The following is a 19594-nucleotide window of genomic DNA, read 5'->3' on the forward strand; positions in this document are numbered from 1 at the left end:
AGAATTCACTAGTATAACCGTCTGGGCCTGGACTTCTATTTTTGGGGAGATTTTTAATAGTTTTTTCTATTTCCTCCCTGCTGATTGGTCTGTTTAGGCTTTCTGCTTCTTCATGACTCAGTCTAGGAAGGTTGTATTGTTCTAGGAATTTATCCATTTCTTTTAGATTGTTGTATTTGGTGGCATATAATTTTTCATAGTATTCTACAATAATTCTTTGTATATCTATGATGTCTGTGGTGATCTCTCCTCTTTCATTTTGGATTTTATTTATTTGAGTCCTGTGTCTTTTTTCCTTGGTGAGTCTTGCCAAGGGTTTGTCAATTTTGTTGATCTTTTCAAAGAACCAGCTCCTTGTTTTATTGATTTTTTTCTATAGTTTTTCTGTTCTCTATTTCATTTATTTCTGCTCTGATTTTTATTATCTCCTTTCTTCGGCTGGTTTTGGGTTGTCTTTGTTCTTCTTTTTCTAGTTCCTTAAGGTGTGAAGTTAAGTGGTTTACTTCGGCTCTCTCTTGTTTGTTCATATAGGCCTGAAGTGATATGAACTTTCCTCTTATTACTGCTTTTGCTGCATCCCAGAGATTCTGATATGTCGTATTTTCATTTTCATTTGTCTGTATATAGCTTTTGATTTCTGCGCTTATTTCTTCTTTGACCCATTCATTTTTTAGAAGTATGTTGTTTAGTTTCCACATTTTTGTGGGTTTTTCCCCCTCTTTTTTGCAGTTGAATTCTAGTTTCAAGGCTTTATGATCAGAAAATATGCTTGGTACAACTTCGATTTTTCTAAATTTGCTGATATTGTCTTTGTGGCCCAACATATGGTCAATTCTTGAGAATGTTCCATGTACACTAGAGAAAAATGTATACTCTGTCGCTTTGGGATGAAGTGTCCTGTAGATGTCTATCATATCCAGGTGTTCTAGTATTTCGTTTAAGGCCACTATATCTTTATTGATTCTCTGTTTGGATGACCGATCTAGAGCCGTCAGCGGTGTATTGAGGTCTCCAAGTATGATTGTATTTTTGTTAGTTTTTGTTTTAAGGTCAATAAGTAGCTGTCTTATATATTTTGGTGCTCCTTGGTTTAGTGCATATATATTAAGGATTGTTATGTCTTCTTGATTCAAGTTCCCCTTAATCATTATGAAATGACCATTTTTGTCTCTGAGTACTTTTGTTGTCTTGTAGTCAGCATTATTAGATATGAGTATTGCTACGCCTGCTTTTTTTTGGGTGTTGTTTGCTTGGAGTATTGTTTTCCAGCCTTTCACTTTGAATTTGTTTTTATCCTTGTTGCTTAGATGTGTTTCTTGTAGGCAGCATATAGTTGGATTTTCTTTTTTAATCCATTCTGCTACTCTGTGTCTTTTTATTGGTAAGTTTAATCCATTTACATTTAGTGTAATTATTGACACTTGTGGGTTCCCTACTGCCATTTTATAAATTGCTTTCTGTTAGTTTTGTATCTAGTTTGATTCTTCTTTTTTGTTTTTCTATCATTTGTTTTTGTTTGTTTGTGTTCCATACTTCTTTCCTCTGTTGCTACCTTTTTTAAGTCAAGTGTTTTTGTGGTGGTTTTTTTAAGGGTGGTTACCATTAAGTAATGAAAAGGGTACCTACCATATTCATTGTAGTACCCTATCTTATAAGTATTTCTGCACTTCATCATCCTTTGCTACTGTTAATCTCCATCCTCTCCCCCCTTTTTTTCCTTTGTTGTCACAGTTTAAGTTTGGTTTTATTGTGTTCTTGGTGGAGCTGTTACTTGTGGTGTTGTTTTCTTTTGTTGTTTGAATCTGGTTGGAAAACCCCCGTTAGTATTTCCTGGAGTGGGGGCTTTCTGTTGATAAATTCTCTCATCTTTTCTGTATTTGTGAATATTTTTATATCTCCTTCATACTTGAAGGATAGCTTTGATGGGTATAGTATTCTTGGCTGAAAGTTCCTCTCTTTCAGGGCTTTAAATATTGGGGTCCACTCTCTTCTAGCTTGTAGAGTTTCTGCTGAGAAATCTGATGATAATCTAATAGGCCTTCCTTTATATGTTGTACTCTTCTTTTCCCTGGCTGCCTTGAGAATTTTTTCTTTGTCATTGGTTTGTGTCATCTTTATTATGATGTGCCTTGGAGTGGGTTTGTTGGGGTTAAGAAAACTTGGTGTTCTGTTTGTTTCTTGAATTTGAGGCTTTAGTTCCTTCCACAGGCTTGGGAAGTTCTCGTCTATTATTTGTTTGAGTATATTCTCCATTCCATTTTCTTTCTCTTCTCCCTCTGATATACCTATTATTCTTATGTTATTCTTTCTGATGGAGTCAGACAATTCCTGTAGGGCTTTCTCATTTTATATTATTTTTGAGTCTCTTTCTTCTTTTCTCTGTTGTGCCTCAAGTTGTTTGTCTTCTATTTCACTAATCCTATCTTCAATCTGGGCTGTTCTGTTAGCTAAGCTTGTTACCTCGTTTTTCAGCTCGTGAATTGAGTTTTTCATTTCTGTTTGATTTGTTTTTATAGTTTCAATTTCCTTGGTAATATATTCTTTGTGTTCATTGAGTTGTTTTCTGATCTCCCTATATTGCCTTTCTGTGTTTTCTTGTATATCTCTGAGTATTTTTAAGATTTCTATTTTAAATTATCTGTCGTTTAGCTCCAAGGCTTCCAATATGTTGTCTTTTCTCCATAGATTTTTCCACATCTATTTGTGTTACCTCTCTTTCTTTTGTATCCATAATATTCGATTTCCTCTTTCTTATCGGCATCTGAGGGTGGTCTTATTGATAGCACTAATTAGAATTAATAAAGAGTAAAAAGAAAAAAAAAAAGGGTAAAACACCCCACAAAAAAAAAACAGTAATAATTTATTATTTCCCCCTTTTTTTTCTCTCTTCTCTTTCCCTCCTCTCCCCTCCTCAGGGAAATATCGTGCCTATAATGGAGGGCCTGATTTGGGGTGAAGAGTTCAAGGGGCAAAAAAAAGGGAGTAGGGACCTACTAAATGCAAAAAAAAAAAAAAAAAAGGAAGAAAATCTTAGACAAGCATAAGATGATTTGCTTGTAAGTGATGGTCAACTAAGAGATATAATGAGAGGGATAAGAGGGAACCAGAAAAAAGGACCAAAAAAAGAATAATAAAGAAGAAAAAAATAAAAATAATAAGTAAAAATCTGTTGTATTAAGTGGAGCGAAGACTAAATACAATGGAGACCTTGGGTTGGGAGGACCCAAAATGCCACAAAAATAAACAAACAAGAGAAAAAAAAATAAAAACAAAAGCAAAAAAGAGAAATAAAGCCAAAAAAAAGCCTTGAGTCCCAAATTGACTAATTTGTTCGTGATTGAGGATTATATGGGAGGAAAGTAAAATGAGAAAAGAAAAAACGAATAGAAAGGAAAAAATAAGAAAAAGAGAAAAACGAAGGAAGAAATAAAATAGGAGGAGAAAAAAACAAAATAAAGCAAGACAAAAAAAAAAACCAAAAAAAAAACAAAAGAGGAGAGAGTGAGAGTTAAGTGTTTTGGAGTATAACCTTAAAGGAGGGTGAGGATGAAGAAGAAAAATAAAATGCAACACTCATGGGTAGTGTAGTTCAAGAAAGGGGAAGCATAAGATGGGCAGAGAATAGAAGGACCGAGGTGGAGGAAATAAAGGCAAAAAGATAGGCGAAACAAACAACAACAACAGCAACAAAAAAAAAAAATTAGTGGATCAAGTTGTAAAGTCTGTGGGTTTGTCTTGATTTTGAGAGGTTAACTTCTTCCTTTTTCTTTTCTCTCCCTCTTCCTAGTCGGTGACTCTGTACCCCAGGCTCTGCCCCTGTGTCACTCTTAGGTAGGGATTTGCAGTTGATGGGATTCTATGGCAATGTCATATAATTGGCTTTAGTCTTGCTGGAAGTAAAGGCTTGTTGGCGTTTGCAGGGTCCAACGATGAGAGAGTTTGCTTTCCTGGATTCTCTCTCCTAGTCCCCCCTTTCTGAATTAGCAGCCTGGTGATCCAGCTATAAGGCTGCAACTGCTTCTGCCTGGGGAGTAAGAGGCTCAAAGAGCTGGGAAATCCCCACTCTATCCCCACTCAGTGCAAGGCTTTGGGAAAGGCTCTGAGAGTCAGGGCCTCCAGTGTAATCAGGGGGGGGGTGGTAGTCAATTGTTGTCAAGGTGACTGTTCAGCGCCTATCATTTAGTTGGACCTCTCAACCCAGGCTTTCCACACTTTGTAGCCTGTTTTTGCAGGGAAGAAGAGGCACTAGTCTCTGCTTACGACTAGTGTAGTATAGACCTTATTATCTGCCAAGTCCTTCTTGTTAGCGTTTATCCCTTAATATGGAGGCTCTATCAATCAGAAGTTGCCCCCGCCCCTTTAGCGAGAGGCACTAAAAAATATCACGCCTCTTGTCTTGGATCGCTGAACTGAGAGAGATCTTATCAATTAGAACCGAGGGTGCGCAGATTTTATGGGTTAAGCTAATTTCAGTGATTGGGTCGCAGCTGTGCTTCCGAAGGTATTTTAGGCTGCCTGCGCGAGCCCCTCCCCCAACGCTTGATTGTTAGCTTGAATGGCTGGGTGAGGTGCCCCGCCCACGGAGAGAATCTCCGAAGCCTCTCCCGCTCGCCCCGCCGCTGGCAGCTGGACCGCACCAGGCGCAGGATAATGGAGCCCCCTGGGTGTGCGGGCCAGCAGGGCGCCCTGGGCGCGTGGAATGCCCAAGGCACGCATGCGAATGGGGCGCTCCGGGCACCGGAGGCTGGCGACCCCCAGTCGCAGTGTGCGGGCCGCTGGGAACGTCAGCGGTGCTCAACCCGACCGGGCGCGCACGCTGCGGCTCGTGGCGGCCGCTCGCGGTGGCAGTTCGCAGCGGCCGCTCGCGGCGGCGGCTTGCGGTTCCCAAGTATATGGGCTGACTCACCGCAGGCGCACTCCCTCGCGGCTTGAATGAGCGACGCTGCTGCGGTAGCTTCCTCCACACCCTCGTCTCTCAGATTCAAGTGATAACAGTCCTTTTGCTTTCAGTTTGTGTGGAACTCCGGAATGCTCCGAGGATAAATTTTTCTGTTTCTAGTTGATAAATTTGTTGTGATTTAGGGGAGAGCTGTCGGACGCGCTTCTCACGGCGCCATTTCCGTGACGTCCTGCAGTGTTCTTTTAAGGCTAACATGCTCTGCTTAAAATTTTTTTCATTTTCTTTACAATACACACTTGTGTCTGTTTTGACCTGTAATGGTTTTCTCAAATTGGGGATTTCACTTCAACAGTTTCTTTATATATGTTTAATAACTTGTGTGCATTATATTCACTAGCTGATTAAAGCAGCTTAACATAAAATATCAGCATCACGCAAATTCTGTTCCAGAGACAATTTTAGAATGTAGACCAAAGATTAAGGTTTTAGCCCTAGGTGTGCCACTGTTTTGTCCTGAGTACTTCTTTTAACCTCTCTTTTGATCTCTGAAGAATGAACTAGTAGACCTGAATGAAACCCAGATCTCTTTCCTGTTTTGAGATTTCAGTACACATAGATTTGTTGACTCCTTGGCAAGCTGACTGTCAGAGTCTAGCTTCAGTGTAGATTTAACTGCCTAGGATGCTACCTTGGCTCCCAGAGATTTCCCCCTCGGGGCTTTGGCCACTCTTCTTCATTTACCTTATTAATAAGAAGCAGGGTGAGTCATCTGCTGAGGGGTAGTTGGTGGTGCAGGGTTCCTTCCTGATATCATCTGAAGGTACAAATACCACACACTTAGGTTCCAGAAAGGAACCCAGGGCCACACCTCATTACAAGAGCATGCTAAGACCATAGACTTTTTTTCCTTTATGATAAGCCACTCTTCAGAATCTACTGGTATACTAAGGCTGCTAACTATTGTTGGCAAAGAAACTGTAAATTTGGTGCCAAAATATTAAATCAAGTGAGATAGGATGCAAAACAGGATGTTGTATGGGTGAACAAAAGTTGTACAAGTGGAACCTCCTTATATGGTTAACTTTCTTGGATTAAAAAAAAATTCACTTAGTTATTCTGAAGGAGGTCAGAAAAAGCATTAACAACAAACCTTCGATTTAACCCATAAATCAGAGATCTTCCTGAATAACTTCTACTCAATCTAGGAAGTCTGTTGAAGCAAAACGTGAATAACATTGTTTCTTGATTTCCCCTTCTGGTAGGTTATTATTGGTGTATAAAAATTTAACTGATTTCTGGATATTCATTTTGTATCCTTCCACTTTACTGAATTCATTTATCATTTCTGACATTTTTTTGGTGGAGTCCTTCGGATTCTCTATATACAGTATCATGTCATCTGCAAATAATGACAGTTTTACTTCTTCCTTTCTAATTTGGATGCCTTTTATTTCTTCTTCTTGTCTGATTGTTCTGGCTAGAACTTCCAGTACTATATTGATTAGAGAGGTGATAGCAGACATCCTTTTCTTGTTCCTGATCTAAAGAGAAAAACTTGTAATTTTTGCCCATTGAGTATGATGTTGGCTGTAATTTTGTCATATATGGCCTTTATTACATTAAGGAATTCTCATTTTGCTGAGAGTTTTTAAAAATCAATGAGTGCTGAATTTTATCAAATGCTTTTTCTGTATCTATTGATATGATCAGGTGGTTTTTATCCTTCATTTTGTTTATGTGGTGTATTTTGTTTATTTATTTGTCAATGTTTTACCAACCTTGCATCCCTGGAACAAATCCCACTTGATCATGGTATATGACCTTCTAAATGTATTACTGGATCTAGTTTGCTAATATTTTGTTGAGAAGTTTAGTAATTGTGTTCATCAGGAATATTGGACTATAATTTTCTTTCTTTGTAGTCTCTGTATCTGGTTTTGGAGCTAGAATAATGCTCATAAAATAAGCTTGGCAATTTTCCCTTCACTTGATTTTTTTGGGAATAGTTTGAGAAGGATAGGTGTTAATTTTCTTTGGCTATTTGGTAAAATTCATCTGTGACATTATCCAGTCTAAGACTTGTATGTTGGAAGTTTTTTGATTATTGCTTCATTTCATTAGCTATAATCTCTCTATTTTGATTCTCTGATTTTTCTTGATTCAGTTTTGGAAGTTTGTATGTTTCCAGGAATTTATTCATTTCATCCAGATTGACCCATTTGTTGGCATATAATTAATTATCTGTAATATTTTCCTACAATGCTGTGTATTTCTTTGGTGTATGTTGTTTCTTCTTTTTTTTTAAAATTTTTATTTATTTATTTATTTTAGAGAGGAGAGGGAGAGATAGAGAGAGAGAGAGAAAGGAGAAACAGAGAGAGAGAAGGGGGAGAGGAGCTGGAAGCATCAACTCCCATATGTGCCTTGACCAGGCAAGCCCAGGGTTTCCAACCGGCGACCTCAGCATTTCCAGGTCAACGCTTTATCCACTGCACCACCACAGGTCAGGCGTTTCTTCTTTTTTAATTCTGATTTTATTTATTTGGGTCCTCTCTCTTTTTTTCTTGCTGAGTCTGGTTAAAGCAATCCCATTTATATTTTCAAAGAGCCGGCCCTTTGCTTCACTGATCATTTGTATTATTTTTAATCTCTATTTTATTTATTTATGCTCTTATCTTCATTATTTCCTTTCTTCTACTCACTTTGGGCTTTGTTTGTCCTCTTTCAGGTTTCTGTAAGTGTAAGATTGGATTGTTCACTTGAGATTTTTCTTGTTTCTTGTGATATGCCTGTAATACTGTAACTTATCCTCTTAGGACTCCTTTTGCTGAGTCCCATAAATTTTGGGCTGTTCTCATTTTTGTTTGTTTCAAGGTATCTTTGGATTTGTTTCTTGATCTCATTGTTAACCTATTCATTGTTTAGTAACATGGTATTTAGCCTTAATGTCTTGTGCTTTTTGTATTTTTTTCTTGTGATTGATTTTTAGTTTTATTTCATTATGCTCAGAGAAGATGCTTGATACAGTTTCAGTCTTCTTCAATTCATTGTGACTTGTTTTATGTCCTAACATTTGGTCCATCCTATAAACGTTTTATGTATACTTGAAATGAATGTATATCCTGCTGCTTTGGGATAAAATGCTCTAAAGATATCAATAAAATTCAGCTGATATAATGTGTAATTTAAGACCACTGATTCTTTATTGATTTTCTGTCTGTTAATTTCATTAACATTAATGTCAAGGAGGTGTTAAAATCCCCTGCTATGACTGTATTGTTGTTGTGCTCTACCTTTATGTCTATCAAGGTTTGCTTTACATACTTAGGTGTGCCTAAATTGGATGTGTAAATGTTTATAAGAGTTATATCTTGTTGTTGGATTCCTCCTTTTTATCATTATGTGGTGTCCTTCTTTATCTCTTACTATAGCCTTTATTTTAAATTCTATTTTGTCAAATATAAGTATTGCTACCCTAGCTTTTTTTTTTAAATTTCCATTTGCATAAAATATCTTTTCCATTCCTTTACTTTTAGTCTGTGTGTATCTTTCATTTTGAGATGGGTGTCTCATAGACAGCAGATATTTGGGTCTTGCTTTCTTAGTCATTCAGCTATTCTATGTCTTTTGAATGGATCATTTAAGCCATTTACATTTAAAGCGATTATTGATAGGTACATATTTATTGCCATTTTATTCTTTTAACTATGTTCCTCTTTTTCCTCTCTTTCTATTTTCAGGCCCTTAGCATTACTTGTGATACTGGTTTGATGGTAACAAATTCTGTTAACTGTTTTGTTTTGTTTTGTTTTTTTTTGTTTGGGAAGCTTTTTATTTCTCCTTCAATTTTAAATGATAGCCTTTCTGAGTAAAGTAGTCTTGGTTGTAGGTTCTTGCTTGTTATCACTTTGAATATTTCAGGTCAATCCCTTCTAGCCTTAAATGTCTCTGTTGAGAAATCAGCTGAAAGCCTTATGGGAACTCCCTTGACAGTAACTAACTGCTTTTCTCTTGCTGCTTTTAAGATTTTATCTTTGTCTTTAACCTTTGCTATTTTAATTATTAAGTGTCTTGGTGTGGGCCTCTTTGGGTCCACCTTGTTTGGAACTCTGCACTTCCTGGACTTGTGTGTCTTTTTTTTTCACCAGGTTAGGAAAATTTTTGGTCATTATTTCTTCAAGTAGATTCTCCAGCCTTTGCTCTCTCTTCTCTCCTTTTGGTACTCCTATGATATAGATGTTGTTACATTTCATGTTGTCCCAAAGGTCCCTTAAACAATCCTTATCCTCTTATTTTTTTTCTTTTTGCTTCTCTGATTGTTTTCTCCTACCTTGTCTTCCAGATTGTTGATTCAGTCCTCTGCTTCATCCACCCCACTCTTAGTTCTTAGTGTATTCTTGATGTCAGATATTAAATTCTTCATTGATTACTGGATCCTTTTTATGGTTTTTATGTCCTTTTATGCTTGTTATCTCTTTGTTTAAGTTCTTACTTTGTTCCTTGAGCATCCATATAACCAGTTCTCTGAATTCTGTATGTGATAAATTGCTTATCTCCATTTTAGTTAGCTGGAGCTTTCTTCTGTCATTTGGGTGCTGTTTCTTTTTATTCCCATTTTGACTGCCTCTTTGTGTTCATTTCTGTGTATTAGATAGATCTGCTATGATTCCCAGTCTTTGTGGGGTGGCCTTATGTAGTAGGTGTTCTATTGGGTACAGGGGTGTAGACTCTTTGATCCCCTGAATTGTGTACTCCAGGAATGTCTCTTGTGTGGGTTATATGGGTCCGCCTATTGTAATTGAGCCTTGATTGCTACTGGCCCATTGTGCATGGTATTGACTCTCAGGCTGGCTGACTTTGAGACTCTACCTTGACCAATGCCTGTAAGCTGCTGTGCAGGTGCTGGCTACATAAAGCAGATTTGCCTCATCAGGTTTAGTGCTTGATGAGCTCTCTCTTTGGATATGCTGCTTCTAAAGCTAATTGGATTATGTTCTGATGTTGTCTGAAGTTGGCCACTGGATGTGTCAGGTCTAGCTAGGCCTCTTAGGAGAGAACCTGGTGCGGGCCAGTGTAAGATACTGCATGTGACTGGCCTCAGTCACCTATTTGGAGCTACAAGCAAGCCATAGTTTGTGGCAGCCTCTGTTGGGCTTAGGTGCATGTGGGAAGGACTAAGCTACACATGAAGGCCATCTTTTACCAGCACTTGGACCAGAGGCAAGTCAGCAAAAGTCCCAAGATACTTAAGAACTGCCTCCAGCTGCCTTTGCATGCTTGCTACCTGTTAGGATCTGTCACTGAAAGAGTGCCTGGTAGAGTGGGGAAGATGCACCTATGGAATCTCCCCTGAAGGAGAGGTGCCAGCCAGACTTCAGGGAAGATGGTGGGTGTGTCCCCCACCTCAGATTTGCAGGTCTCAATCTGTTTCAGATTTTGCCTCAACCTCTATAGGACAGAGCCACTAGAAGTTGGGTGCGTCAGATTCATGGGAAAGTGAAGGAAATGGCTCTTTCCTCAAAACCAGATCACCGAGTCATTGTGACCCCTTGAGTCTGTCCGGACTTCTACTCCCTGGCCAAAGCAGCAGTTTTCTTAGCAGGGCCTAGTCTCACCAGGGTACAGCAAATTTCTTTCCCCCAGGTTGATGCTGCATGGCGGGGTGGGGGGAGTGCTCTGCAAGAATGATGGTGACTACTACAGTATGGGAGGGAGAATGACTCAGCAGAGGGAATTTGGTAGCTGTGCCTCTGTGTCTCTCCTCAGAGCCAAAATCTGGGGACTTGCCTCACCTGACTCTAGTGTGCTCAGCCCTCCCTCCACCAGAGCCCAGGTTAGGTGGCTGTGAACAAGATTTTTGCACTGGCCCTTTAAGAGGGTGCCTAAGTCTCTGCAGACTCCCTTCTCTTTCTGGCAGACAGAAACCTTGCTGCTTCCTTCTCTTCTTGGAAGGAATTCCCCCACAGCTGAGAAATCTCTCTAGAACCTAAGCCTTAGCTCATAGGAGCCAGGACAGTACTTTTTGTGTCTCTGCCCTTCTTACCGGTCTCAGTGTGGCTTCTTCTGTGAATCCTTGTTATCAGATTTTTTTTCATCTAGTCTTGTGTTGGTTTTCCAAAGTGATTGTTCTTAAATTTAGTTGTACCTCCAGTTTGGTCTTGGGAGAAGGTGGGCATATCATCTACTTACTCCACTGCCATCTTGGATCCACTAAAAAGATTTTTAAGAAATTATTTGCCCAAGTTCCTTAGGAATTTGACTTGATTTGAAAATATTAAGATTAAGCATCCTCGTATACTTTTCAAAAAAACATTGAGGGTATTTGGAAATCTTTAATCAGTAGAAACTTCATTTTTTAATGTTAATTAAAAAGTTTTAGTTTGAGCAGTGAGTGAAGTCTGGTGTCAAGAAAATTAGGATTCCTGTTTCCTTTTAGGGGGAATAATAGTATTAGAGATTAAACTATCGGCATTAGAGGTGTTTATTGCTACTATAATAACTTTGTCTTTAGATCTTTTTGTGAACTAAACTAGGATATATGTACAGATATATAAACATATATGTATACATACCTATATATATCCATGCTATATGTGTATATATAAACATACATAAATTTCATAAATACATGTTTGTACATATCTATATACTATATGTAGTATACTATATACTAAATATAGTACCATATAGTATATGCATATATATATGTAAATGTATAATCACACTCCCATGTTCACTGCAGCATTATTCAGAATAACCAAGATATGAAAACAACCAATATGTCTATCAATAGGTGAAAGAATAAAGAAAATTTTAAAAAAAGAAAAGAAAGAATATGTGGTATGTACATACCATGAAATATTATTCAGTCTTAAAAAGAAGGAAATCCTGCCATCTATGACAACATGGATGAATCTGTAGGACATTATGAAATGAGCAAGTCACAGAAGGACAAATGTCAAACAATTCCACTTATGTGAAGAATCTAAAATAGTTAAACTCATAGAAGCACAGACTACAAAAGAAGTTTCTAGGGATTTGTGGTTGGGGAATGGAGGGCTATTGTTCATTGGATATAAAGTTTCAGTTATGCATAATGCATAAATTCCAGAGATGTACTGTGTGATATAGTACCTATAGTTAACAACACAATGTTCTGTACTTCAAAATTCATTAAGAGGTTAGACCTGACGACATTAACCCTTTGAGTAGTACGAACATTCATGTACGTTCTCACTCAAAGGGTTAACAAAAAATTCACTACTCCAAGGGTTAAACGTTCTTTATACACACACACACACACACACGCACACGCACACACACATACACAAATCAACCAATCACCTAATCAACCAACCAAACAAAAAACAAAGAAAAAAAAACACGAAATGACATAGAAAACTGTAAGAAGTGTTGGATTTGTCTATTTCCTTTTTTGTGGTTATGATATCAACAGTTTTATGTCCAAATTCATCAAATTGTACAGCATTAAATATGTGCAGTTATTTGTATAGCAAATAAAGTATACAAGTTATTTGTATACTTTAACAAAGCTGTTAAAATAACAATTAAAAACATAGGAATCAATAATACAAGCCTTAACAAATATGCGTGCTTCATGTGTTGGCTGGCTATATCCCCAGTGCATGTTTAATTTCAGTTACTATATTTCTCATTTTTAGGGATTTTTTTTGTTGTTGTTGTCAGAGACAGAGAGAGAAAGGGAGAGAAACAGACAAGAATAGACAGACAGGAAGGGAGAGAGATGAGAAGCATCAGTTCTTCATTGCAGTACCTTAGTTGTTTATTGATTGCTTTCTCATATGTGCCTTGACTGGGGGGCTACAGCAGACCAAGTGACCCCTTGCTCAAGCCAGTGACCTTGGGCTCAAGCTGGTGAGCCTTGCTCAAACTGGATGAACCTGCACTCAAGTCGGCAACCTTGGGGTTTCGAACCTGAGTCCTCCTTGTCCCAGTCTGATGCTCTATCCACTGTGCCACTGCCTGGTCAGGCTTAAGGATTTTATTTTTTAAAAATCTGTTTGGTAATTTTTATGTCTCAATTCCTTTTATATATTTTTGTACTTATGTATTTTTTTAAAAAAATATCACATTATTTAATATTTTGACTACTTGTTAAAGTTTATTATTTCTACTGACTTTCATTCCTAGTGGCTGGTTTTTATTGTGTATAAATTCCATGTGTCTTGCCACCCTATATATGGGAACTTTTTGAGGCCTAAGTTTAAAGTGCTTTCCTCTAGAAAAAATTTATATTTTGTTATGTGCTGTGGTGGGGGAAAGTTTCACTTATCCAGGAACCTTTTGAATTAAATTTTCAGAGTTTTGAAAAAAAATTTTTTGGAAAAAATTTAAAATTTATTTTAGAGAAAGAGGAAGACAGAGGGTGTAAAAGAGGGAGAGAGAGAGAGAGAGTGAAAGAGAGAGAGATTTGTTGTTCCACATTAATTGGTTGATTCTTGTCTGTGCCCTGACTGGGGATAGAACATGCAACCTTGACATAACCAACTCAGCTACCCAGCCAAGGCTTGAATTTTCAGCTTTATTTTTGTTTTTAAGGTCCACATAGGTATTGTGACCAGGAGGTTCTAAATCTGTACAAGTGCAGGATTATGGAGAGCAACTTTCTGGGTATTTTTTCCCCACCCAGATCTAAAGCTGAGACAGAAAAGTATCTCAATGCCCCTTTGAAGGTGTGATAGTTTGGGAATCCTGGCTTAGGATCCCCCCACCTTACTGATTTCATGGTTCCCCATCCTGGGTCCACTGTGGGTTGGTAGATACCCACAAGACAAATTCTATCTCAAGCACTTGCTTACTGCTCTGCATATGTGTTTTCCCATTGTTTCTGGCCTTTGAGAATTCCCTGACTTTCTTGCATACTCAACCATGCATTAATATTTTCAAAATTATTTTATAAGGCGCTTTTTTTTTTTTAGTGTATGTTATTCTCTACTGGGAGGACTTCTTCTTTGGACACCTAGGAAACCATATGTCAGATTCTGTTCTGGTTAACTTTTTATCATGTTTAATCTTTACAATAATACTATGAGATAGCTCTTTTCCCCTTTATTGTAAATGTAAAGAGAATTAGCAAGAGCACTCAACCTGCTCAACCTGCATAGCAAGTCAGGGGCAGAACTGAGGTTTACAACTATGTCTGCCAGGCCACCACAGCTCCTGTTCTTTACTTTTTAGTGTCCTGGGTTTTGTTCTGTGCCCTGACATGGCATTGGATCATATGCATTATGTTATAATATCAGGTCCATTCTAGCAGAGATTTTTTTCTGTTTTGTGCCCTCACATATACCCAGCATTTAAAGCAGAGTCAGCACATAGAAGGTTAATAAATATTCATCAGATTAATAAATAAGTGGATTTATTGCTACCATATTATCTTCATAATGATAATTTTTGAGGCTGTGTAACATACCATTGAGTTGATTGATTGGGGCAGTGTATTTTCAACTTATCAGGAGATAATTAATATCTGTCTTATAAGTACAAAATTTTGCAGAAAATGATCAATTATTTTCTTTTCTTGTATTATCTCTTCCTTGTTGTCCAATCCTTTTTTAGTGATTTTATTATTATTTATTTTGTTCTCTCTGTATCTGTGTCTCTTTCTCAGTAAGATCCCTGCAATTTTGATTCTCCACATTGGGCTGGTGGGCTCCCTGCTCTTGGTTTTGAAGGCTTTGCTGGTGGTATCCCTTTAATCTCCAGCACTATTTTTTTTATAGAGATTAGTCACAACAGCAATGTGATCTTAGGCATTTTTTTTTCTGCTGTGCAGCTGACCATGAAGCAAAGTAAAAGGGCAAACTATGAGTCAAGCGGTTACAGGTGCAGAGAATAGATAAGACTTTAGCTTTGTGCGGATTAGGAGATCATTCTCACTGAATTTCCTTGTTTGGGCTAGTCTTATGTAGTTTCAAATTTAGAGCCAGGTTTGGAGTTTTGTACAAAGCATGCGCCAGAGCTGAACTTATTCCCACCGAAGTTGTTTAAGAAGTCTGTCATCATTAGCCCATATCACTGGATTTCTTTTTTCCAATCAACAACTGTTTATTAAGTACCTGCTATGAACTATTTATTAAGTTCCATAATAGAAGATAAAATTGCAGAGGTAAACAATAACATCAGTAATACATAAGAATACTTTCTATGGCTGATGTATGTGCAAAGAGCTATGGGAGCAACCAGCAGTGCACGGCTCCCTCTGGTGTGAGCAAGGACGGCTCTGCAGACATGTCGCTTAGTTGAGGCTGCCCTTACTTTCCCTGGTTAGCCTCGTATGGCCCAGCCAGACTCAACCTTTCTCAATATTTTTCTCTTTTTCTATCCTTTTTCACCCAGTTTAGATTTGTAGCTATTAATTGTTAATACCTATTATTAATGTTTAAAATTTAGTATTAATAATTATTTATAATTAAGAGCCATTTATTTCTCCAGGAAGAGAGAGGGACAGTTCTAATTCAATCTTCTCACTCCTTGGTGATAGCTTTTATTAATATAAGCCATTTTACATGCATGAGCCTGGGAAACACTTTTTTCAGTTTTGTCCCTAAAATTATTTCTTTTTGATTTTATTCATGTCCCCCAAATTCTTTAAGGCCCACCTACTTTTTTTATTTGCTTTTTTTTTGGTATTCTTGTACATCATAGTTTCCTTGTCACTCTAATTATGAAAGTATTGCCTATGCCAGTCTTTGGTATATTAGCTGTGTTTGATCCTATCACATATCCGGGATTTTTATCTTGAACAACTTTTTTTTCCCCCCTAAATAATGTGTGTGAAACTTTCTTACTTTAATTTATTCTTTTTACTTTAAAGGTTAGACCTATTTATGTTTTTTTGCCATTGTACACAGAATTGTGCTTCATAGGCTTGTTTATAGATTTAAGATATTAATACACACAAAATAATACTAAAGCGCTTACTTCATAGAATAAATGTTGATTAGTCACAGGTTTGAGTTTTTTCTTTTTTCCCATTTCTTTCTCTCTTGCAAGCCCGTATTCATTCGTTAGTTCTTCAATAACAACAAAATTCAAAATATGTATTTATGTTTCCAGTAGTTTTCAGGCACAGGATGTAAACGAACTAATAAAACATGGCATCCACCATGAAAGATGGGAGGACACACTGAGATAGCAAGAAACAAGAGCTGGTTTTATGCTATTTCTTTCCAATACATATTTCACGATGGGTTTGACTCTTTCTTTGATGTCTGTGAATTTGGAAAATTTTTGTTACTGATTCAGATTTTCTGCCTTAGGGCCTTACGCTACTGTGGCAGACATGTTGAATTTTTTATAAACCTAAGACATAATATCTGTATTGAAGCTTAATGTAGTGCACTTGAGAAAATTGGTTTTTCTGTGAGGAAATAATCCCCTACACCCTGACCCCTGGCAATGAGTTTCAGATGCATTCAGGAAATCTGGTAATCCTTGCTGCCTGTTATCTCCGAGTGTGACTAAATTGAGTTGAATAAATATTTACGGAGAGCCCACAAAGAGGAGCCTATTAGCTTCTGCATTAGGTTTGATACAGAGGTCAGCTGTAATGCAGGGGGAGGAGGGCCATCAGAAAAGACAGTAATAAATCCCATGGTGGTGAGAGAATTTAGGAGTATGTGTTGGCTATGGTCTTGGAAATATTTCAGGCCATAGTGAGGAAGCAAGTTGGTGTACTGTTTCCAAAAGGGCTTGAAATACTTGGCTGCAAGTGGCAAGTTGCATATGATCAACACATTGAACTCCAGTTCACATCACATCATATCCAGTAATGAGTCAGTGTCAGGTGAGGCTCTCATGCACTGAATGCTGTGCCAGCAAATATGCGCTGCCCCAAGGAACAGTCCTCATCTGATCACTGATGTGATACGACCTGGAGAGAGTCTTCTCAAATGTGGTGCCCCTTGAAATCTTTCAGCAGAGTTTCATTTAGCAAATTTTCTCCTGGAAGACTGAGGAACTATGAGGGGCCATACCTGTCCAGACCCCTATCCAACTACCAAGTTACAAAACATCCCATTTGTTTCTTATTGTATTTTTTTTTTTTTTGCATTTTTTTTCTGAAGCTGGAAACGGGGAGAGACAGTCAGACAGACTCCCACATGCGCCCCACCGGGATCCACCCGGCACGCCCACCAGGGGTGATGCTCTGCCCACCAGGGGGCGATGCTCTGCCACAACCAGAGCCACTCTAGCGCCTGGGGCAGAGGCCAAGGAGCCATCCCCAGCGCCCGGGCCATCTTTGCTCCAATGGAGCCTTGGCTGCAGGAGGGGAAGAGAGAGACAGAGAGGAAGGGGGGGGGTGGAGAAGCAAATGGGCGCTTCTCCTATGTGCCCTGGCCGGGAATCGAACCCTGGTCCCCCGCACACCAGGCTGACACTCTACCGCTGAGCCAACCAGCCAGGGCCTGTTTCTTATTGTGTTTTAAGAGACACATGGCATATAAAGGCCATGTGTAATTTTTTTCTTATTTTTGGAAATAATATCTATTGAGGCTAGGAGGTATGGTTTCTAAGGTTTTTTGACAACTTGGTTTCAGTTTGAGATTGAAATCCCTTGCAAAACTGTAAGACAATGCAAATTTAAAGCATTGGCTATTACTTGGGAAAAAAAATGATGGGTTGGGAAAATTTTTTTTTACCACTGTCACCTTTTTAACCTTTTTATTAAGATGCCAGCAGTTGTAAACATATTACCCTTAGAGGGCATCAATGGCTGGTCTATATCAGTGATTTTCAAATTAGGTACCAATTGGGTGTGAGTAGGGATCCAGTTCGTGTCATAGGGGCTAGACACAATAAATCCTAAAATCTTTAATTTATGTCTCATGTATTCTTTTAACAAATGTATCTTAAGCACCTATTATGAGTGGGGCTCTGTGCTAAATCTTGTCAGGAGATGTAAAAATACATAGTTTTGTAAGCCATTTTATCATGTCAACATTGGCAAGTTTCAAATTCTTTTTCTGAAATTTGATGATTTTCTCCTGTTTCTCATTTCTACTGCTTCTTTTTTTTGTGGCAGAAATGGAGAGAGTCAAAGAGAGGGGCAAATAGGGGCAGACAGACAGGAAGGGAGAGAGATGAGGAGCATCAATTCTTCATTGAGGCACCTTAGTTGTTCATTGATTGCTTTCTCATATTGATTGCTTTCTTGACTGGGAGGCTACAGCAGACCAAGTGACCCCTTGCTCAAGCCAGCAACCTTGGGTTCAAGCTGGTGAGCTGTGCTCAAACCAGAGGAGCCCGTGCTCAAGCCAGTGACCTCGGGCTTTCGAACCTTGGTCCTCTACTTCCCAGTCCAACACTCTATCCACTGCACCACCACCTGGTCAAGTCTCTACTGCTTCTTAAAATCAGAGTCTCTTTGTCATTTGAGTATGTAATAAGCAAAGAAAAAGAAAATTTATTTCTGACTCTTGTTTCAAAATAATTTTGAATAAACTAGTCAGTCAAAGTTTTATATCAGTGTTTAAAAAATGAACATTAATAGAACATATAGTTATGTAGCTTGTTACATGCTGGTTTTCATGTAGTATTTGTAATAGGGCAGGCATGGTTTATTACCTCTATTTTATAGATGGCAACTCAGAGGTTGAGTAACTTGTCAAGTTTCCGAGTCTGGACTGAACAGGCAATTCATAAATTCTTTTTAAGCTGTCACACAACCCTGGGAAAAAAATACTATTATCATCTTCATATTAGAGATAAGAAGATTGTGGCACAGAAACGTTAAGTGACTTATCCAAGGTTATACAGCTGGCACATAGGAAAAATGAGGCTTGAACTTGGGCTGATAGGCTCCATATTCTGTTTTAAACCACAGCCTTACAAAGCTCTATCTTGGCACTGCACTGATGATTGTGTGACTGTTCATTGGTCACTTAATGGCTTTTATCTTTAGATTTATTATTTGTGAAAAGATATTGCACTAGATAATTTGTTTACTTAGTTGTACCCCTTATTTACATGCATGCCTTTATTTAATCCTCACCCGATAGACATAGGATCCTACACATAGTATTATTATTGTCTTCATTTTGTACATGAAGAAATTATGAATTAGAGAGGTCAAAGTAACTGCTAAAGGTGACAGCTGGTATAAGAACTGGGATTCAAACCCACTATTTTAATCAATATACTTTATTTCCTTTCCTTTTTAAGGGCTTACACAGTCTCAAAATCCCATACATTGAATCCTGGCTTTTTATTTCAAAGTTATAATGACATATATTTGTTTCATACAGTCATTAATGTATAGTTCTCCCAAGAAATGACCTTAGTCTATAAATGGCTGCAAATGTTTGGGAACCATTGACATAAATAATAGCAGTCTTGACAATGAAACATTGTGGCATTAATATTATATTTTTTTGAGGAGTCACATGTGTGGCAAACAGGATGTAAATGGACATGTTAGGCAAGCTATTGCTAACCCAGAAGACTAACAGAGATTAAATTCTCATTATTACTCACAGTTAGTCCCCAAATATCTGTGTATGTTCGGTTTCTCAATTTCTTCAGTTTGGCAGGAAGTTTTAAAGAACTAAACAGCATGCCCTTCCGGCCCTGGCATATTCATAAGCTATTTTGAAATGACTCATCGGAATTCTGTGGTTTGTATATCCTGAAGGGAGAAGAGACACTGTA

This window comes from Saccopteryx bilineata, chromosome 2 (assembly GCF_036850765.1).
Source record: "Saccopteryx bilineata isolate mSacBil1 chromosome 2, mSacBil1_pri_phased_curated, whole genome shotgun sequence".
In the NCBI taxonomy this organism is placed as follows: Eukaryota; Metazoa; Chordata; class Mammalia; order Chiroptera; family Emballonuridae; genus Saccopteryx; species Saccopteryx bilineata.